Source organism: Crocuta crocuta, unplaced genomic scaffold (genome assembly GCF_008692635.1).
Source record: "Crocuta crocuta isolate KB4526 unplaced genomic scaffold, BGI_CrCroc_1.0 scaffold517, whole genome shotgun sequence".
NCBI lineage: Eukaryota > Metazoa > Chordata > Mammalia > Carnivora > Hyaenidae > Crocuta > Crocuta crocuta.
Genome location: NW_027529607.1, coordinates 832,857 through 856,549, shown reverse-complemented (window position 1 = coordinate 856,549; position 23,693 = coordinate 832,857). Strand labels below are relative to the sequence as shown.

At 34.0% G+C, this 23,693-nt stretch overlaps 1 long non-coding RNA gene across 1 annotated transcript in view; it reads left to right on the top strand.

The window, feature by feature from the left end:
• Positions 1-22,403, top strand: part of LOC144229829 (uncharacterized) — a 68,295-nt gene extending 45,892 nt beyond the window's left edge. Inside the window, exon 2 of the long non-coding RNA XR_013334617.1 lies at positions 20,961-22,403. This is a non-coding gene — a long non-coding RNA (uncharacterized LOC144229829). The remainder of the gene's footprint in view (positions 1-20,960) is intronic.
• Positions 22,404-23,693: the final 1,290 nt, after the last annotated feature.

The window sequence follows — 23,693 nt, the reverse complement described above, 5'->3', positions numbered from 1 at the left end:
AGTCAGAGGGAGAAGAGGGAGGGTAATTTAATAAAGAAAATATACCCGGACAGTCATTGCACACGGCTGTGTAAAGATGTTCCTAAAATTGGGTCCCACAGGATCCTCTGTTACATTCACATACATCCTCCTTTATGTTAACCCATTTGAGTGAGATTTTTCACTTTACAACTTAATTGTTTGTAGATTAGGTGCTATCTTAAATCAATGTTTTCTAAATTTAAAGCATGTTTTCTTTCCTTCTTTCTTTTTTTTTACCCACTCAAAACATTTCAAATACTAGAACATTTTCCTTTCCTTTTCTTCTGAGCTTGTGAATATTCAAGGTTTGTTTCAACATCAACATTGACCTCAAATTTAAACCTACTTTTTCTTATGTGTGGTATTTATATCAATTAAGCCCATTGTCCACCGAGTGTATTTGTATTGATTTATCTTAAATAAAAATATTTTTTTCAAATATTCTTTCAGTATGCAGCTTTAGTTCGCCTTTTCTCAACTTGCTGCTCTCATAATATTTTTTTTTGCTTCTATCTTGACCCTTTTGAAATAACATAGTCATGTTTGCTGCTTTCAAATCCTCTAGAATCTCTCCCAAGTCTAGTGAACTTTAAAAAATGTCAGTTAAAGGTTCACTGGTTTTCTTGTTCACTTCCTTTAAAATTCATGGATAGCCGCCATCAAGATCTTGCTGCTCTGTCTACTTGAAGCACAACGCCTTCAGCAGTTTTGCTTTTTATCTGTACCTGTCTAACTCTTTTTCTTGCAATTCTATGGAATCTATTCTCGGTTGGAAAATATCTTACTTCTCATTTTCTTGAACACACATTTAAATAAATATCTTCACTTAATATGACTAAAATGATAAAATGTAACTCTGTTACTAGGGGAAATGATTTTTAATACATTAAACTGAAAATAACAGCAAATACCTGTAGTTTAAAACTAGTGGTTATATAAATATTTTCTAAAAGATGCTTTAAATAATCTATTAAAGATTATGTTCATGTGGAAAGATTCAATGAAATTTAAAAGCTATTTTATTCCTTGGAAATTATGTGAAATACATTACTACCTACCTTACTATTTGATTCCAGAGATAAAGAAGTTCAGTCAACCAATAGGTGGACATATATGCATAGGCAACTTACCCTAAAAATGGGACTCTATTTTTTAAAAACATGAGATTTCTATTATCTAAGTATGGATAACCAAAAATCCCATAGGTATATATAGAGAACTATGTTAAGAAGTTATTTCAATAAAGGAGATATTGGTGTATATATAACCAAAATAAGAAAAGAGTAATTCTCTAAATACTCAGTATGCACTATCTAGAAACAAGTTTATAGCTTTAATAAATAGTTGCATGTATATATTCAGACATTTTCTTGATCTTAAATAGTTTATTTGGGACCTAGGAAATTAAATATTAGGCAGTCCAAATACTTTCTTTGCAAAGGTTATTAGAAATGTTTCATTTTCACATTTTATAATAGTGTGTTAATGGAATAATTCAGTCAATTCAAAGCATGAAATATCCCCAAACTTTTAAAACTCTTGAATCAAACAACCCAGGCCTCATAGACAGGCTTTGGGTTTATTTAAATGTTCTTAGTGGTGAATAAAATAAACACTTGCTCTTTGGTTTTCCATGACAATTCACATTAAAAACTCCTCTATTCTTTTGTGGAAATTGCTCTACTCTCCGTGTGTTTGTAGTTTATACATAATTATCTTAAAAAAAGTAAAAGAGCTAGTTTTGTATTGTGTACTCATCTGGTGGGAAATAAGTTGTCACCAGAAAATGCTTAAAGGGTACTAACAGATTAGAACCTTCCAATTTATAAAACATAATGTGACTCATGTTGTAGAGAAAAAATGCTTTATTCAAATGGCAAGAAGTTGTTTCAGACTGTGTGTATTGTAAGGAATTAATGTGCATGAAACCATATTTACAAGACATGACTAAGGTTTTGGGTTTTTTTAAATATGGAAACTCAACTTTTCATATTTTTATATTAAAAGAATGACATTCTGATATATGTTTTTTTCATCTCTTGGGAAGGGTTTCCAACTAAAATTAAATTTCTTGCTTTGGAGAAAAGTGCAACTTAAATTTGTCAAGGCTAATCATTTAGGTTTTGAGGCATTATGGAGAATGGAGAAAAAAGCCAACAATGTTGGGGTTGATGAAGGGACAGAAACAAACCAAAAAAAGGGACTTTCGGGTGGATAAAGTGAGGAATGGGTGGCTTTTCCCGGCAATGAATTGAAGTCAGTGAGTAGAAGATAAAGAAAATTTCAAAGGTTTGGATCTATTGCAGGACTGGAACTTGGTGATTAGTTCTGGAGAGGAAGCCCAAGAGGGGCAAGGTCTAGCTGCAGTGTCACCAAAGTTCACGTTTTCAACAGTGGTAACGCGTGGAAATTCACTTTGAGTTGTTAGCTCAAGTCCCAATCTTGTCTCAAGCAGGCAGTGCCAGTGTCTATGCTCTGGGCCTGAGAACAGCATCCGCTTTTCCTCTCCTTGACATTTGCTTCCTGAGCATTCAGCAGCACTGCAAGCAGGAATGAAACTTTCCAGGACACAGGAATTTTCCACATCACATTCTGTTTGAAAAATCAAAATATTATTGCTCATTGACAATGTTCATGGTCACCCAAGATCTCTGACGGAAATGGACAACAAGGTAGATGTTGTTTTCATACCTATTAACACAACCTTCATTTGCGGCCCATGGATCATTTTGAACTTTTAAGACCTATTATTTAAGAAACACATTTCTGTTTTATATATAGCTATAATATAGGTGCCATAGTAACTCCTGTAACAGATCTGAGCAAAGTAAATTTAAAGAATTCTGGAAAAGATTCAAGTATTTTATTTATTTTTAAGTTTATTCATTTCATTATTTATTTATTTTGAGAGAGAGAGAGAGGCAGAGAGAAGAGAGAGAGATTCCCAAGCAGGCTCCACACAATCAGCATGGAGCCTGATGCAGGATTTGAACCTATGAACCATGAGATCATGACCTGAGCCAAAGCCAAGAGTTGGTGGCTTACCTAACTGAGCCACCTAAGGGCCCCAGGTTCACATATTTTATATATCATTAATAACATTTGAGATTCATGGGAAGAGGTCAAAATATCAACATTCACAGGAGTTTGGAAGTTGATTTAAACCCTCATGGGTGACACTGAGGGGTTCAAGACCTCAGTGGTGGAAGTAACTACAGATGTGGTGGCAATGGCAAGAGAACTGAAATTAGAAGCAGATCCTAAAGATAAAACTTTGTTGTTGCAATGTTATGATAAAATTTTATTAGATGAGGAGTTGTTTCTAAATGGATAAGCAAATAAACTGGTGATGAAATCTACTCCTGGTGAAGGTGTTGTGAAGGTTATTGAAATGGCAACAGGGCATTTGGAATATTACGTAATCTTAGTCAATAAGCAGAGGTATGGTTTGAGAAGACTGACTCCAATTTTGAAAGAAATTGTACAGTAAATCAAATGCTATTAAATCGGATAGAATACTACAGAGAACTCAACTGTGAAGAGTCAATTGATGTGTCAAATTTCAGTGTTGTCTTATTTTAAGAAATTACCACAGGCACCCCAACCTTCAACAAGTAGCACCCTCATCAGTGAGTAGCCATCAACATCAAGGCAAAACTTACCACTAGCAAAAACTCAGATGATTGCTGGCTTTTTCTTTAACTGTAAAGTACTTTTAGCTAGGTAGGTACATTGGTTTTGTTGGTTTTGTTTTGTTTTTTGGTTATTTCTTTTTTTTTTTTGGCATAAGACAATTGTACACTTAATAGGCTAATAATAATGGTGGACTACTAATTTAAAATACAGTATCAATATAACTTTCATATATACTGGGAAACCAAAAATGCNATGCTATTAAATCGGATAGAATACTACAGAGAACTCAACTGTGAAGAGTCAATTCTGTTAAACCTGGGAAAATTTTAAACTATTGGTTAATTATTTTTAATAATTATACAATACTGCAGATTGTTAATTTTCTGTCTGGTAGGTTTTTACAAATTGTACATTCTAGAACTTTTCTCCTCCCAACTAATATTATTTATGTATTTTCTCATATTTAGATCAAGATTGCCAGATATTTACCAATTTTTATGGCCTATTTCAAAGAAAATGTGTTTGCTTTGATGGTCTCCTCTATATTTTTATATTCAAAATAATAAATCTACTGTCTTGTACTCCTATTCATTACTTTTTCTTTTTTCTATTTATTGTTTGTTTTTATGTTTTTTTTTAAACATCTAAGTGGTAGACATAAGTAAATATTAGCCTCTCCTCTTTCGGGATATAACCATTAAATGCTATGTATTTCTAAGTACTATTTTAGTTTCATTCTTTCCAGTTAAATATGGAATAGCTTATAATTGTTTAGCTCTAAAATTTTTCAATATTTTATGATTTTTTGATGCATGACTTATTTAGAAGTATCTTTAATTTCCAAATAATTATGTTTTTTTTAAACTATGATTTTGTCAGTTGAATTTATGTACTACTATTTCTAGGCTCTCATTGTTCATCTTTCTCTCTTTTTGCCTTTGTTTGGATTGTTATATGTTTGTTCATTTTTTATTTTCCACTTATTTAGAAATTATTCAGTCTATTACTGGTTTTAAGTGATTAAAAGATAACTGATTACTTCCTTACTGACTAACATGTTANCCTCGGGCAATTCCAGGCCCCCTGCGGAGCTCTGGGGGTGGAGTCAGAATTGCTGCTTCCTTTTCTGGGACCGGCTGGTGCGCAGGGGTGGGGGCTTGCCTGCAGGGTGCGCATAGCCGGAGCCCGCTGGAGTGAGGAAAACCTGGTCCCTCTATGGCCNGTTTTGCAAGGTTTCCAATGGCTTCAGGTCTTTTCTGTGTGATGTAAGGGCGCGAGTGTAAGCACGGAGCTCCTTACTTCTCTGCCATCTTGCCCTCCTAACATGTTATTTTATGATATTTAAGCTTCCTCTCCTTTTTATCCAATCATTTGTACATTATATTTTTCATTTTATATGGTGTGTATCTGTTTATATTCACCTATAAAATTATAAGTGTTTTATAAAATGTGATTTTTTAATGACCAAAATTTTTTGCTTCTCAGACTTTCTTCTGGAATTATTTTTCTTCTTATCAGGAAACCCCCTTATCAACATCATTTAGAGTGGACCTATTTGTGGTAAACTCTATCAGATTACATTTCCCGGAAACATTTTTAATTTAACTTTATTCTTTAGAAAGAGTTTCAGCAAAACATTCTTTATTGGCAGTAATTTTCTCATTATATTATGCATTTCATAATCATATTGTAGTCACACTCTGGAATACTAACGGTAATGAGAGTATGCTCAATATTTGAAGAGCAGGGTTTCAAATGCTTTTTAAAACTTTTGTGTATCTGCTTTTCCTTGAATATTTTTTGAGTTTTTGCCAATTCTTATGTGTTTTATAATTTATAATCCTTCCATTTATTTTATGGCTATTTCCCTCCTTTTTCTTCTCAGCCTCTAGTTCATATTTATTTTCTTATATTTGGTTAATAATGTATAAACAGGAACTTTATGCCTTTTTTAGTGTTCTATGATAAATAATTTCATATAATTTCTTATTTGAATCCTAACAGAAAGTGTCCACTCTTTTATGTAGTAAAATGTTTTATTTTTCTATTAACCCTGTAATGTTTTATGTGTGTGCTTATATGTTAATTCAACTTTAAACTTGCTAAGGTTTTTATAGGCTTATTTGCCAACATGGAGTTTATGTTTTCTCTTTGAACTTCTCATGTCACACATGGGTAGTGACGAGATTTCTGCTTTAGACTTTAAATTAATTGTAACGTGGTGTAAGAACTCTTTGATCAAATGTTGGCATCTACTAGACATTTGTCTGGGGTGATTCTACTTTCTAGCCTGAAAACATGCTTTCTCACTGTCAAATGTATTTAACTATGAGAAGAAGATTTGTCTTTTGTTAATTTCAGGCAGTGTTTATTTTAACGTTTACTAGAAGTGATGCGTTAAAAACTGCAGAGCCCATTATTCAGTGTATTCAGCCTTTTTACTGTCCTAATGATGTGCTACTACCCCTGGTCTCAATGGGCTACTGATACATATCTTTGAGGCACAACGTTACAAAGCTAATTGAATATTTACAATAGTTTTTAAAGCAAAGGTAGAATTTGAGATTGGTCAGAAATGGAAGTGTGGATGGAAATGACTTTAGGCTTGTAACAAAACTTGTACTCCCCATAGAAATAATGGCTGCCTGATTTGCTGAGACAGAAACTGTGTTTTTAAACCAGAAGCAGTGCCGGTGATTCAAAATCTTGTCTAACCCACTATCTGTGTTACTACTGGTATTTTCAGAAGTCAAAACCTGCCTATTGTCAATTGTTGTGGCTGTTGTTTTTGCTGTTTGGGTTCAGGAGCCCCATGTTGTAGTTAGGAAAAATCTTACAGTGTATAAGACAGAGTTATTTTAGCCATAAATTTCAAAGTTTAATGCATATCTATGTTTTTCTGAGTTTCTTTTTGCTGTTTGAATGCACAGCCTAACATATACATACGTGCATGCTATTGCCACACATTCACACACGTTCATACAGCATTTGTCCTTGAAGCTTTGGTGATAGATTTGCTTTATTTTATTCTTATTCTATACTTCTTCCATAGACAATATGATACATGCACCTGATTACTTGCCATCTATAGTACAGAATCTTTACATATTTATATGTCCAGGATAGATGTAGACCTTTTCTCCAGACTCACACTTGGGTTCACAGTTAGCCATCCTGCACTACCATGGTCCTTCTCCAAACCGTCTTCTACATGGCAACCAGTGTGCAGTTTTCCAAACACAAAACCAAATCTTTCATTTTGGGTCCTAACCATCAATGGGCTTCACATCATTCTGAGAATAAAGACTAAAATGTAGAATATGAACTAAACGGATTTATACATCTGAGCCCTAACTAATTCAACCAGCCTTTTATTCTACCCATTCCTCCCTGTATTCTCCCTGACTTCTCTGCTCTGTCACATGACTCACCTTACACTTGATATGCCAGTCACTGTCAGTCACTATCTCAGACTCTTTTTATTTGCTTTACCTCCACTTGACTTAGAAGATGCTTGTATTTATTTAAACCTCTACTTTCTCATTGCTTCTTCACCACATATTCTCTCTTTTCCTTATTTTTGCATACTTATTTTATGTTCATAACATCATGAAGTTCTTAGCATTTACTACATATTTTGTTTCTTTGTCTAGTTACTAAATGTAATATGCTAAGCTCAGTAAGCAGCTATATATTGAATATGTTCACTATTTTAACCATAATATCTATCAAAGTGAGTGGAATCTAATTGTCCTAGCTTGGTTTTATAAATAAATTAAGTAGTAACCAAGTATATTAGGCTCTCAGATATATTATATCTTGTTATCCCCAATGTTCTTTCATGACATCTTTCAAATTTTACTTAATTATTTATTTGGAGCTACTTTTCTTAATGTTTATTTTCAAAATTAATCTCTGTGATAGGAGAGATTGAGTCTGCAATACCATACGTAAAACATTATAGGTGATCAATAAATACATGTTGAGTTATTGAAGAACCAAATATTGTGTGCACATAACATGAATGGTTATCTTGAAGCAATATTAATCCTAAAATCTCCTGACTTCAAATTTAAAATGTAATTTTAATTGTTTTTCTTTAGAGATTATAGCATTAGTGATCTTAAATATAATGTGTCCATTTCTTTACAGTTAATAGGAGAAAAATGTAGGGGTAAATGCTATCGGAAGTATACACGGGCACATCAATAGCAATGATACATTCAGCAATGAGGGCTATACATGTAGAAGTTTGTAGGAACCCATGGAGACTCACCCACAGTCAGGCTTGGCTAAGGGTTCAGGTGGTGGTGGTTTCAGCTCCCAAACCAGAAAGCGTTATTTTGTCATCTATACAGGATGATCTAAAAGATCCAAGAAGCACAATTTTCTTTCATCTCCCTATTTAACTTTAACCTTGGCACAAGGCCTCCTGTTCTTCCTGTGGAAAAAGGACAGGAACTTAACCTCTAGTGTGATTTATTTTTGAAAGTTAGAGGTCTAGACAGAAAGACATCCCCTTTGGAAGGAAACAAAACAAAACAAAACAAAACAAAACAAACTCTTATCAGTAGCATGCTAGCATACTCCAGGAATGTTGTGCTGCTGCTGCTAGCACTCCTTGTGACCAAATGACATGACTGGCAAAGTGCCCATGGCTATTCTAGTATTTTCTGAGATCCATTGGTAAAGAGCACTAGGGACCCTCAGACTCTTACAAATGATCAAGTAGCACCCATGTGGGATCCAATAGAATCACAAAGGTGCTCCACAAGATATTCAAGCTTTTCACTCCTTCCAATGACATTGTGCTTAATCAACTACCTTGCTCACTGAACCAACTTGTCTGGAATTCCTTTGAGCTAGACAGTTAGGCTGCCAGGTGTCAGGGTAGCAGATTAATGCAACATGTCAAAATAGAAGTAAGAATCAGGGCTTTAGTTCTGTTATAGTGTAAACAAGAGGCCAAACCAGAGAAAGCACCAACTTCTTCTGTTCCGTTTTCCCACATGGAACAGAGCACCAGTAGAGAATCAGATGAATCAGCACAGACCTGAAACCCATTGCCAAGAAAGTTCTTAACAAAAGGATTCTGCCTAGTGTTATGGACCCAGGAGCCAGCAAGAAGAAAAAGAGAGAGAACTAGAAATGGAAAAATACTGGGTACAGAGATTTGGAGGAAAATCTCTTAAGATTCCCACTCCTACCCATCCCCATAGCACATAAAGAGACCTCACCCGAGTTGTTTAAAGAAGATCTTGGCTGAAATCGTTAAGATAAAGAAATCTAACCATGAAGGTGCCCAGAATGCAAAATGTAGAAGAGCATCCTTGGGCATAGGGTTTGAATCCTGCTGGCAACTCCCTCCAGAGGGTGCACTGTACTGGTTATGTATTGGGTGGAGGGGGATGGGGTAGGAAATGGAGTCATCCCATCCCAACCTCTGCTGCAAGGCCTGTTAGGTAAACCCTTTGTAGTTGTCTATAGTTTGGCCTGAAAAAATAACACATGTATTTTTGGCCACAGCCTGACTGGTTAAGTGGTAGAGACAAAACTTGAGCATATTCACTCTGACTTTCATGCTAGGGAGCTTAACCATTACATTGTGATACCTTAACCATTACATGATATTAAGGAGTAAATGTGCTTACAAAATTTTCTCTTGATATTTGGTTCTTAGTAGTTTGACTATGTTGTGCCCAGAGGTTTTCTTGAAATTTAACTCATTTGAGTTCTGCTGAAATTCTTGAATTTATAAAGTTGGTCTTCCAGTATTTAAAGTAATTTTCAACTATTATTTTTCACCTCAGTTTCTTTTTTTTATTTTTGGGGGATTCAGTTACTCACATGATAGACCTTCTATACTGGTCTCTAAAACCATGGAAATTTGTTTATTATTTGTCTACTTTTTTCTATTTTATTTTTTTAAATAAAAAATTTAAAGAATATTTATTTATGTATTTAGTTATTTATTTGAGAGAGAGAGAGACAGCGTGAGTTTGAGCAGTGAGGGTTAGAGAAAGGGGGAGAGAAAAAATCCAAAGCAGGCTCAGTGTTGTCCGTGCAGAGCTCCCACCCCACCCTCACTCCCAAACTCACTAACCATGAGATCATGACTTGAATTGAAATCAAGAGTCAGATGCTTAACCAACTGAGGCATTCAGGCACCCTTCTTTATTAATTTTATTCATCAATTTTCCTCAATGAATTTCCATAGATTATTTTCAAGGTCACGGACTCTTCTTGTTTAACTTCTTTCTGCCATTTCACCCAGGGGATTTTTTTTTTTTCATTTAAGACATTAATTTTATAGTTTTATAATTTCCATTTGGTCCTTTTCAATAATTTCTATTTCTCAGATTTTCTATCTTTTTAGTTACACTAAGAGTAAATGCCTTTACCTTATTGACCAAATTTATAATAGTTGCTTTAAAGGGCTAAATAGGCAATGGGCATTAAGGATGACACTTCTTGGGAAGAGCACTAGGTGTTTTATGTAATAAATTACTAAATTTTACTTCTGAAAAAGTTGATACACTATATGTTAACTAACTTGGATTTAAGTAAAATTTTTAAAAAGTCTTTGTTTTATAATTCCAATATCTGCTCCATCACAGGTTAAACTATATTGATCATCTTTTCCTCTGAGCACCTTTTCGTTTCTTTGTATGTTTTGAACTATACGAGGGACAATACAAATGTATCACCATGTGGATTATTGATTCTATTATATTACTTTGAAGACTGTTGATATATCCATTTTACCAGACAATTAACATTACTACACTTAAGGTGCAAACTCTCTTTGGCTACCATGAGTAGAAGCTCAAATCTTAGTTTAGTGTACTATTCAAAGGCATGGTTCAGATGTCAGCCTGAGACCTGGGTAGACAGGTAGACAGCCTGAGACCTGAGTAAAGTTTATACAAACATTTTGTATAGTGTTTACCTTGTATAATGTTCCATATAATGTTTACCTTTCTCTGGCTCTCCCCTTTTTATGAACTTCCCCTTCAAGCCTGTCTAGGAGCACTGGTAGTCTTGACTCATTCCTGTGACATGTTAAACCAGAGTCCAGAGAGTCTGTGGGTGGCACAGCCAGAAAAATCAGAAACTCACCCTGTGCTATTTGTGCATCATCTCCTCTCTGAAACCTGCCTATTTTGTTCACTTTCCAGAGCCCTCTGGTAGTATGTGTTTATTTTGGTTTTTATCTGTATTTGTTTACTAATTATATTTTCTATCTGCAAGAGAGTCAATATATATTACTCCTCCATAAAAAAATTGGTAACCCAGACTTTAATTCTGAAAGTATTATATTTGCTGTGTAGAGAATAGATTGCAGTGAGGTTATTGAAACAAGCCGACTAGTAGAAAATGATAACTTGCACTAGAGAAGTACAGAGAATGTCTCAAATGTGTTGGATTTTAGATATTTTAAAAGAATTTGCTAACCAATTTGATTTTTGATGGGGAAAAAAAGGAAATGAATACTTTTTTAAACCCCTGAGCAAATGAATGTATCTATTTGCTATTATATGGTACCCGAAAAACCCCAGCAAAAGTCAGTTAGGGGAGTGGGATTCAAATTTGGAGATGGGGACGTTAATCTTGTACTGCCTATTTAATGTTTAAGAAATTATTCAAGTATGTTATTTGGATAGGATGATTGAATTGGTGGTACAAATTGGAGTTATCAGTGTAGAGACAGTAATTAAAAACATGACATCAGATGATATCACTTAGCAAGAAGAACGAACAATAGAGAAAGAGAAGGCCTTTGGACAAACACCAGTCCTGGCCACAGTGAGAGTTCAGGAATAAGAATAATAAGTACCAGAAGACTGAGACAGAAATGCCAGTGGAGTAGATAGGTGTGGAGAATTATGATACTACAAAAGCCAAATGAACATGACGCTTAGGGAAAAGAATGATTGAGTCAAACGTTGCTAATGTTGCCAGATACGTGGGCTTAGAGCAGATCACTGGGGAGGACAATGTTAGCATATGACTGGACAAGAGTAATATTTTAGAAACAAAATAGATGTGAGAAACTGAAGAATCAGAATAAAGACACCTCCCATTTTATGCATTTTCCTTTAATCGAGCTAACTTTATTTGTGGTTTTTAACTATTTTCCCCACTTTGACATATCTGTAACTTTTCATGGTCTATTCTTTTCATTTGAAGGCTTCGGCCTGCATTTTGAAGATTTTACGAAGTACAGATGAAGTTAAATGTATCGTACTCCATGAAATTTAACATAATCATTCAATGCACTTTTTCCCTTTTGCAAGTGTGAATAGCACATCAAAATCACATTCTGAGACTATCACTTTATATTTTGTATTATCTGTCCTTGCAAATAGAGAATCATGGCCATATAACTTTCAAATTCCATTTCCTACTAGAACCAGGCATGCCACTGTTTGTTAAATTAGATTAAAATGCCACTCAGTGAAAGTATAATCTACCAGACAACCTAAATTGGATCAGTTTAACTCTAAGTTTTTTGTTAACTCTAAGCCTTTTGTGTATATGAAAATTTTCCTTATTATCAAAAAATTTGGTCAGAAACACTAAAACTAAAGCATAATTTCTAAAGATAGCTAATAGATACAGCCCCCAACTGATACATATTTCAGAAAAAAGAACATTTTTCTTCTTTAATTTTACCTATTTCTCCATGCATTTTTTTTTCTGTACTTGTTAAGAAAGTAAGAAAATAAAAGCCAAAGAAATGGATAACTTAATCAAATGAATCTAATTCCTTAGATTGTGGTAATATGGTATATAACTTCTGAATAATTTTTGTGAATATGGATTCAGACTCTGAATGTCTATGCTCTTTGAGCTGAAAGATGTGTGGGAAAAGACCACCTCTTCTACTTCACTCCAATATTACACTGAGATTAAGAAATGTTAAGGTCACAATTTTTACTGCATAGGGTTGCAGAAGAAGAAAAGGAAATAAACACCCTGGAAAAACACTTTATTTATAGGCAAATGCACTCAGCAATTAGAACACTGTACATCCATTTAATTGTGTATCATTTATTTGCAAATTAATCATGATGGGGCAAGTTGGTCATGAATAAGAATGAGTAATAATTACATGTAAAATCCTTTTCACTTGAAAATGTAATTCCATCACAGCCTTGTACAGAATTGGACTAGAGTAATTTAAGAACTCATTTACTTTGCCTCTGTGACTTCTGTATCATGAGAGCCAGGGTCAAAATTGCTTTTATCCATATTTTGAGGCCATGTAGGCTGTCTCTATCGATAATAACTCTCAGTCATATCTATAGAAGTAGTCTATTAGCTAATCCGAGAACAGTTAAACTCAACTGGAAACAGAAAATCAAATGTTGAGCTAAGGAATTTTTCTCCACACTTGTTTGTTTTCCTTAAACGTTCCTGGATTCTTGCACAATAAGGGTGGAATGAGTAACCTGGCTAGGGTCCGACACACATTTGTCCAGATTTCTTCAATGAAGACAGCTAAATCTACCTAAAGCTCATAAGCATGGGGTCACAGGAGTGATATCACCTAGGTTCATATCCCGGCTCTATCACTTACTTACAGTATGACTGGGCAAATAACACTTTTTCCTTATTATTAAGAAAGGGAAAATAATGCTAATGCCTACATTATAAGGTTTCAATGATCCTTAAAATAGTCAATATACATATTTTTAAATGTTTTATTTATTTCTAGGAGAGAGAGACAGCGTGAACAGGGGAGGGTCAGAGAGAGAGGGAGTCACAGACTGAAACAGGCTCCAGGCTCTGAGCTGGCAGTCAGCACAGAGCCCTACGCGGGACCCGAACCCACGAACCGCGAGATCATGACCTAAGCGAAAGTCAGACGCTTAACCCACTAAGCCACCCAGGCACCCCTAAAATAGTCAATATATTTAAAATGTTTAGAAGACTGCTTCTAGGTGGCAAATGACCTGACCTGCTGCCCAGGTGCTTGGGGGAAAAAAAAGACAGAAAATGAGAAATAAGAGGTTTGAGTTAAAGGCATGTGGGTGGAAGGTGCGCACACACAGTGAAGATATTTGTGTCCTGTATTTCCATCAGAAAGTGTTTACCGTGGGAAAGACAGGAGCGACCAAACAGACAAAATGACTCCATTTTCAAAGCCAGCCTTTGTCACTGATCATCCCAGAACTGGCCAGAGGTCACAGTGGCAGAGAAGGATATATAAAAGAGTGCAAACAGCAAGGTATTCTACTTACCAGACCTGTTCTTTCAGCTCTCAATCGTGGATCACTCAAGATACCGAGACAGAGTCCTGTCTCCCAGAGGAGGCAAGAATTACACCATTCTAACAGAAACTCGTACTGTGTATGTTACCAGATACAGACCTAAATATATCTCATCCCACTCTGTACTTGCTGCTGTTCTTACAGTGTAAATTCTTTTCTGTATATTGTGACGTTAAAAGTTTTATTGAATTTTCAGTTCTGACTCTTATTTCAGTCAGAGGAAACCCTTTCCAGTCATTATTCCTTTTGTTTTATGTATTGAAATGCCATTCCCCTGTTATAGCAATTTAAACTGCATCTAGACAATAACATCAATAATATACGTCCAGTAGTCCATCATAGTGCTTCCTTCCTATAAAGGATTTTTCATATTCAAGCTCCTTTTGCTCCCTTGTCTTTCACTCCTTAGAACAATATAATCTGGGTTTTGTGTTGACATTTCCTTGAATCAACTCTTATTAATGTCTTAAAAGACTTCCATTTGGCTAAAAACAATGAGCATTTTTCAGTTAATATTTACCTACAGATTGAAAAAAACCAATTTTCTCTATAAATCTTCATCTTACTAGTTCAAAAATCTCTCAAATCTAATGAATATATTCAAAGTTTTAATCGAATTATCCTTTCCAAACCCAGCAATTTTCCTTTTTCTTTTTGCCTCTCTTGATAAATGGTATCACCTCCATTCTGTTACATAATAAGTTAAAATATAAGACTTTGCTTTAATGTCTCCTACTCTCATTATTTTAAATTGAACCACAGCCCTCTTGATTTTAATTTCGGTCAATTAAGTTGCTCTCTTTCTACTCAAGATTTTCATCGCACTATCCTTTTCAAATTAACCTTCATCTTTTGACACTGCAATAGCCTCTTATCTTAATTTCTTTCTTCTCTTCTAGCTTTCCTCCAATGGACAACCATACTGCAGCAAATATAGTTTATCAAATTATAAATCGGAAGATTCCATTTCATCCCTTTCTGATGAAAATCACAATATACTCCCATTTATCTTTGAATCGAAGAATAATAACCTTAGAGTGGCCACTATGGCCTCATCAGCTTCTCCTTCTTCCTTACATGTTATTCTGCTTTCCTTCAATTCCTAAGCAGGTTTATATTGTTGACTATGGTTTTACACTGGTGGCTTTTCTCAGTACTTTAGATCAAAATGTTAACGCATTTTCTTTTTTCTCATTAAAAAATGTCTGTGGAAATAATGAGTAGGATGAATAGTTTAAAATGTAGCTTAGTGGGAGGTGTATCTGAGCTTAAAAGTCAAGCTAAAATTGTGAATCAAGCACAAGAAAAAACAGATAGCTCAGCATTGGGGTTTGTATTCAAGTAGAAGGTGCACAATTGAACAAGCAATTGGGATACATTGGAAAACAATGGGTAATTTAAGGAAGCATGAAGATCAGGCACACAGCACTTCATATTTTTTATTTAAATCCAACCATATATTTAGGAATCTATTAGTTCGTTTTCTGAGCTTACCTCTCCAGGCACACTTTTTATCCTTTAAATATGATTATTTAGCTATTCAGTTATCACTTTTATTTAGCTATTCAGTTATCACTGATAATTTTTAATGATTTGGTAGGAACATGTTATCACTTCACCTTTTTTGGAATATTATCTGTACCTGTTGACCAAATTTTTATTTTTCAGTGTCAAGAAGGGAACTTACCCTTCATTGTATATAGTCCTTCTTATTGGTAGCTAAAACCATCAATAAAAGCCTGCATACAGTATGGTAAAATCTGTGGGAGATGGTGCTAATATATATTAAGTGAAATTGTATCTCATTACAAAAACATATCCAGAGCTGTTACAAATACTGGTAGCATTTATGCCAGGAATTCTTCATGGTTTCCATTCTTAAGGTGAATATCTATCAGAAAAATGACCTTGTTCTATTTACAGGAAACATATCTGATGACAAGAGTGCTAACGAATAGTTATATCCATTCCATTTTAATATTATCTTAGATATTCATTTTGCTATTTATAAACAAATTCATTGGATCTGTAGTATAATCTCAATGTGATTTTATATTTGCAGTTTTAAAAAATATTTTTAATGTTTATTTATTTTAGAGAGAGAGAGACAGAGTGTGAGCAGGGGAGGGGCAGAGAGAGACACACACACAGAATCTGAGGAAAGTTCCAGGCTCTGAGATGTCAGCACAGAACCCCATGTAGGACTTGAAATGAACCATGAGATCATGAAATGAGATGAAGTCAGATGCTTAACCAACTGAGCTGCCGAGGTGCCCCTATATTTGCATTTCAATTCTCTCTCTCTGTTTCTCTCTCTCAACTATTTGTCTCTCCTTTCCACTCTGCCTCTTCTCTCCAAGTAGATTTTTGAAACTTTTTATAATGTCCAAATTGTCCATACTTTTTTATGCTTAGACACTTTTGTGTCACATTTGAGAAATTTTTCCTAATTTCATGTACAGAAAATACTTTCCTATATTACTTTCTAAATATATCTATTATTTTACTTTTTACATTTAAGGCTCTTTCAATCTGAAATTGAATTTTTATGCATGGTGAAAGAAATAAGCCAAAGTTTATTTTTCCCTATGGAAATCCAACTGCTTGAGTGTCTATTTGAAAGGCCATTTTTCCCTATTAATAGTCCTGCATCAGCACCTATATTGTTAATCAGGAGAACATGTAGGAAAGCATGTTTCTAGACTATATTGCCAAAATATTTTGTTGTTGCTGTCATTCATGGCATTTTTTCTTGTTTCCTTGTTATTTACTCATGTTTGATGGTATATTAAGTCTTGAATTTTTTTTTAAAAATTATGTTTATTATTTTTTTTGAGAGAGATAGAGAGTGAAAGAGATAGAGAGAGAGAGCAAACCAGTGAGGGTAAAGAGAGAGGGAAAGAGAATTCCCAAGCACGTTCAATGTTGTCAGAGTGGAACCCAACGTGAGGCTCAAACTCATGAACTGTGAGATTATGACCTGAGATGATACTAAGAGCTGGACACTTAACTGACTGAGTAACCCAGGTGCCCAAAGTCTTGGAATTCTTTAAGGGATCTTATTATGACATATTTTAATAGATAACTTTTTATTGTTCCTGCTAGTTGTGAGCAACAATAGCTTTAGATGACTTTAAAGCAAATATTTTGTTGTTACTATTTGTGCCTTTCAGCCTCAACAACACACTTGTGCAAATTCCACCCTCAAGCCAATTGAAAATGGAATTATGGGGGCGCCTGGGTGGCTCAGTCAGCTAAGCGTCCAACTTCAGCTCAGGTCATAATCTCACAGTCCGTGGTTTCGAGCCCTGCTTAGGGCTCTGTGCTAACAGCTCAGAGGCTGGAGCCTGCTTCCGATTCTGTATCTCCCTCTCTCTCTACCCCTCCCCCACTCATGCTTTGTCTATCTCTAAAAAATAAAAGAATTTAAAAAAAAAAGAAAGAAAATGCAATTATGTTTATGTTACAAATTCTCAGCTTGTGTTTAAATTTCCTAATTTCATACTGAAGATGAAACTTTCCGAGGGTAGGGGGGTTATGTGGGAATCTCTTTCCGACCTATCACCAATAAAACCAAATATCTAGATTAACTAATACTGACAGATGACATTTCCAGACTCTGGAGTCACTCTTTTCTTTGGCATAGTCATTTTCAGTTTTCCTGCCACTTTCCATGTCTAAGAATTTTTCCCCCCTACCATATCAATCATACATCTAAGATATATTATTTCAGGGGTGCCTGAGTAGCTCAGTCAATTAAGTGTCTGACTCTTGCCTTCAGTTCAGGCCATGTTCTCACTGTTAGTAGGATTGAGCCCTGTCTCAGGCTCCAGGCTGAGAGCATGGAGCCTGTTTGGGATTCTCTCTCTCTCTCTCTCTCTCTCGATCTCTCTCTCTCTCTCTCCTTTTCTCACCACCCCTCTCTCTCTCTCTTGCTCTCTCTGTCTCTGTCTGTCACTCTCTCTCCCATTCTCAAAATAAATAAATAAATACATAAATACACAAATAAAATATGTTATACTTTGTCTAGTCTCTCTTTCTTGTTCTTTCTCAATCTCTCTTTCTCTTCCTCTCTCTGTCCCTCCATCTCCCCAAATTTTTTTAAGAAAATTAAGAATACCCAAATTGTACTTAATTTTTTATCGTTAGACTTCTGGTGTCCCATTTAAGATTTTTTTATATTCTAGTTTGGTTATTCCATATATCTTGTCTGCTATATAGAGCAATACTTTGACAAATTTTTGGTTGAGACAATATCAATAAAAGCATGAAAGAACCAAAAAACCCATATCTGAATACAACATTTTAATTCTATTTTGTAAATGGCAAAGCATTATTGAGTAAAGTTTAATGTTTCAGAGGTTGAGGGAGTACTTTATATAACAATTCTCAATACTTTCCTCATGATTTAATCAATCATTAAAACTATAATTGTTATATTTTTTAAAAGTGTTCTACGCCTTTAATGACATATTTCAGGTTCAGTATACTGGTACACAATCATTCTTAGCACAGATATAAAAAAGATAATTATGGATTGCTGTTGTCTTCAAATTTAAATAAAAGAAACATTAGGCTAGCTTGTTTGATATTATATAGAAACCATCTTTCTCTTATTTCTTATTAATATCAATAATATGTGTCATTATGTTACAGATTATTTCATGACATAACATAACATATCTAAGAAGGGAAAAAAACTAAAAGTTATATGAGATTTAGTTTTTCTAAAATTTTCAAAGGACTTAAGCAGAAAGTAATGGTTCCACAATGTTCTGATATTCAGTTTAGAACTGAACCCTATTATGGTGTCAGTGAAAACATCAAATAATTTATCTTTCTGTTTGTAGTTCTTTCTTTTTAGAATTACTATTTATGGAAGAATCAAGAATTTCAGGTTAAGATGGTGTTCTTAATTGAATATCATAATTTAACATATTTAAATAACTTAAAATTTCCATTATCCATAACAGGTATTAGAAGAGGTGATTTATCCCTTCTTGACATAAGATGCTAACATAAAAAGAAATCTGCACTTTTTAATTCAGAAAGAAATTGTCATGTTTGTGAATCTATATATTTTACTAGCTAGCAAGTTATCAGTTGTGTTTCAGAACATTCTTGCAAATAATTAGTTAGTCCAATTGTTAAAAAAAAATTAGTTAAGACAGATGTTATATGGCTTTGTTTTACTAGTGATAACACTTGTTTTTATTCAAGTCATTAATAAGTCACACAAATTCTACATGTAAGCCCAATCTATAGCATGGTAAAATAGTGTGCTTGTGCATTTATACGCATAAATATGTATGTATTTATTTTTTTATTTTTTAATGTTTTGTTTTATTTCTGAGAGAGAGAGAGACAGAGTGAGCAAGGGAGGGTAAGAGAGAGAGAGAGAGATACAGAATCTGAAGCAGGCTCCAGGCTCTGAGCTAGCTCTCAGCACAGAGCCTGACGCGGGGCTTAAACCCACAAACCGTGAGATCATGACCTGAGCCGAAGTCTGACTCTTAAACGACTGAGCCACCCAGGTGCCCCCATAAATATGTATTTAAAAAGGAGAAAAAAGGTAAAAAATAAAGGCAAAAGTAAAGGGTTAGAAAATAAAATAATATGTTATTGGGGCGCATGGGTGGCTTAGTTGGTTAAGCGTCCAAAATCAGCTCAGGTCATGATCTCGTTGTTGGTGATTCTGAGCCCCACTTCAGGCTCTGCAATGGCAGCTCAGAGCCTGGAGACTGCTTTGGATTCTATGTCTCTTTCTCTCTCCGATCCCCCTCCTTTTGTTCTCTCTCTCTCTTTCTCTCTCTCTCAAAAATAAACAATTTAAAAAAGAAAACAATATGTGATAAAAAACATTTTAATGATATAAAAATTTGAATTTATTTCATAACATATGCATATGAACTTGTGTCACATTATCTGAAATACTTAGATTCACATTTTTTACTACTTACAAAATCTAGACCTGAAAAGCAGTCCATAAAGTGATCAGGGTGTGCTTCTAGTATCCATCCACAACATGGGCCATTCCAAGGATGGCAGTTTTTATGGGAATTCATTGTGAGTGTCTTCTTGGATTGGACATCTAGGATTTTGTGTTATCCCTTCCTGTTTAAAAAAGTGGTTATTTCTCCAAGTGAAAACAATGTTGAAGATTGTTTGATGTTAACAGTTATACTTACTGGTTATGACAAACTCTAAGCAATAAAGAGATATTGAGAAGTTGTGAACACTGGTAGTATTTTTCCTCTTACTTAGAGGATATTTTTATCTTCTAAACTTAGAAATGAAAGAGTTTCCAAAAATAATTGTCAAAAAGCATATTAATAAATATATATATTTATATTTAATTAGATTTTATCTCATAAATGTGTGGTTCAAAGGATTATCAGTTTTATTGTTACTATTATCTTACTAATAGTAATAATTATAAACTAACAATATTTAGATCACTAAGACATGAGAAGTAAATCTATTTAATAAAAATGATACATTTATTAACATGTGCTTGCAAATAATTTTTTTCCTGCAAAGTATATCTGTAAAACTAAATTAAATTGGTTCAGATGAAATAGCTTGTCAATAGATTTTTGGGTCAATCTTTGTCACATATATCAACAAAGGCAAGTATATGTCAATATACATTACAGGCAAGATTTTATAAGATGCCAACAAAATTGGAAATACTTTTTTATTATAGGAAACATATGTGATCCAAGTGGAATTTGTTTATTTGTACTGAACTATAATACAGATTTGATTTCATTGGTTAAAATGTATTTCCCTTGTCTTCAGAAGTTATGTGTTATTTAAAGACAATAATTTCCAAGCATAGTACAAAAAAAGTAAGTGGTAGAGCATAGAAGCACTGACTTTTCAAAAAACTTTCAGAGGTTGTGCCTATGAACTAGCCAAGTAAAATGTTTAAAAACTAGATAAAAATGGGAAAATTACTTCGTTCATTGATTGACTTGCCATAAAACCATCTAATTCCACTGATTTTTCTATTCTCTTGAACAGACTACCTATTGGGATTTGCTATTTGCTCTAGGCTAGACCTGATGAACAGGAGCTTTCAGAAAGATTACAGCTGACAAGACCTCGGAGACAGGCTCTTCAGGGGTCCAGATTGAACTTGTGTCTTGCTTTTATACCTGGCATAATAGCCTCAAGAAGACTTTTGATGCCATTGCAGCAGCAATTGCAGCAACAGCATTAGTGGTATTGTCCCAGTGGGTAGCAATGCATCAGCCAACCATGATGAGAAAAACAGGAATGAAGGAGCCCAAGAATGCAAGTGCAATGGTAGTACTCAATTTTACTTGGGAGAGCAAAACACTCATCATGCTTTGCATTAGAACTTGCCGTTTTGCCAGTTTCAACTGCTTTTTTCATTGGTGTTATTACCTGAAATGTTTTCTAATAAATAATATACAATTCTGTTTGTGTAGAAAATTTATTGCATGTAAGCCCATTTGTGAACATGCTTCCAGAAAGTGTTTATTTCGTAGAATCTGAAAACCTTTACTTTTTCAATGACAGCCTATGTGTTTTTTTTGTGTTTGTATGTATGTGATCAAGGTAACATCAATAAATGTATATTTATGTATTTGCTTTAAAATTCAGTTGTGTACAGATAGTTTAGCTAGTCTTGACTTCCTAAAAATGCTTTAAGTACTATATTCAGACTAAAATTACCCATAACCCCCATATTCTTTAACTTTTACTAATTTTTGTATTCATATGACTCACCTCCAGTTCACAAGTTCTGTAAATAAAATTTCTTTATGCTTTATTTGTGAAGTCTTATCTGAATACTTGAAAGTTGAGATAGACAATGCACAGTTTATAGATGAAAACATTTAAATATTAGGCATTAAGAACACTTGTGGCTTCAAATAAAATATAAACATTCTAATGACTCTAAGCAGAATAAGGAAACAGCCTCAAGCCATATACATTATGTTGTAATGTTTTATGAAGAATTTTATATCGCATGTGTTGTATTGTCATATCCTTCTGATATCAACTTGGATAAGATGGAGGAAACAGTTCATGAATTTTAAGTATGTCACAATATACTACCTGGATGACATCTCATAAAACTCATTCTTATGTCAGCAGGTTGAGTCAGTTCTGTTTCAGTATACGTTTACTACTGATACCAAAATCTATTGCATAATTCATATCCTTTGCCCAATAGTTTTTAGAACTTCATTGTACACAATTTAGGAATATATCATATAATATTCATGAATTGTTTCCTGATTGCTTTGGTAAGTGTACAACTAGGCACTTAGGAAATAATATTTTTGTGTGTATGTAACTGTATCAAATATTGTAGAACCTCTAGGGGACTTTTAAATATTTATGTTGCATTAAATGAATTGAAGAATCAGTCATGGCTTAGAATGGGATCCCTGATTATTAAATAAATAAAAATGAAGAAAATATGGTTACAAATATTTGTTTTTGTGTGCTTTTTAAAAGCCTTAATTTAATATTGCAATGGAATGAAATCTATCAAATCCAACTATTTTGGCAATGGATATAAGAAGTGAAGATGTATAATAAGTCTTGAAATTATTGAACTAAGCATATAAAAAATTTTGCAGATTAATGTATTTCAGAATTTTACATTTTGTCTTATCTACTGTACTGGAGTCAGGTCAGCTCTATATTATTATGTTTTAGTAAAATATATGAATATTCATTCTAAAGGGAGTAATGAAGTCTGTAAGTAGCCTATGTTAGTTTGAGTTAACAGATTTTGCCAGAATTTCTGGCCAAATGAGTTAAACAGATTCTTGATTTTAGGTATTTTTCTTTCATTTCAGATTTACAAATATCATTATTGGAACTAGATTGGGTTCTATGGAACAGAAACAGTCTCAAATTAAATAAAAAGCAAATTTTACTGTAACAGATATAAAATAGAATGGGAACTCTAACAGCTGTGCTTCAAAGGGCAGCAAGAAGAGTGATTACTTAGGTGAAATTTTAAGTATCTTAATGTTTCCATGCTTTCCCTTGTGTTTTCAATTAAAAATCCAGGGCAATAATTCAAATTAGTCACATAAAAATAAAGTGTACTCAAAAAGATGTTCTGCTTCTTGATAATATACTAGACCCAAATATACTCCGCTACTTCTGTTTCACTTACAACTATTATATTTGGGGGATTAATGTATATACGTTTCTAATTTTTGTAATGTTTATTCATTTCTTTTGAGAGAGAGAAAGACAAAGCATGAGTGCGGGAGGGGCAGAGAGAGAGGGAGACAGAGAATCTGAATAAGCTTCAGGCACAGAGCCCATTGCAGGACTAGAACTACGAACCATGAGATTATGACCTGAGCTGAAGTTGGACACCTAACCGACTGAGCCACCCAGGAGCCCCAATGTGTTTACATTTCTAAAAGGAAGCATCAGACATTGTTAATTTCAGAACCAGAAAACATAAACTGGTGACTGCATAATTACTTGCCTTATAGAATCATGAGATTTATTTCTGTATGACATTTTGTAGACATGTTAGTCACCAGAAACATATTTGGAGAAAAAAAAGTGTGGTATAAGAAACAAATAACGTTCTAAGATATTAACTTGTATAATGCGGTAGTTCTATATATATGCAAAATTTCTTTAGTGACCAAATTTGTGGGAACTAAGTTTTGCATTTATTGTAGACTAAAATATATTTTGGTTGTAAATGAATTATTTGTCAAAGGCACAAATGAATAACCACTAATC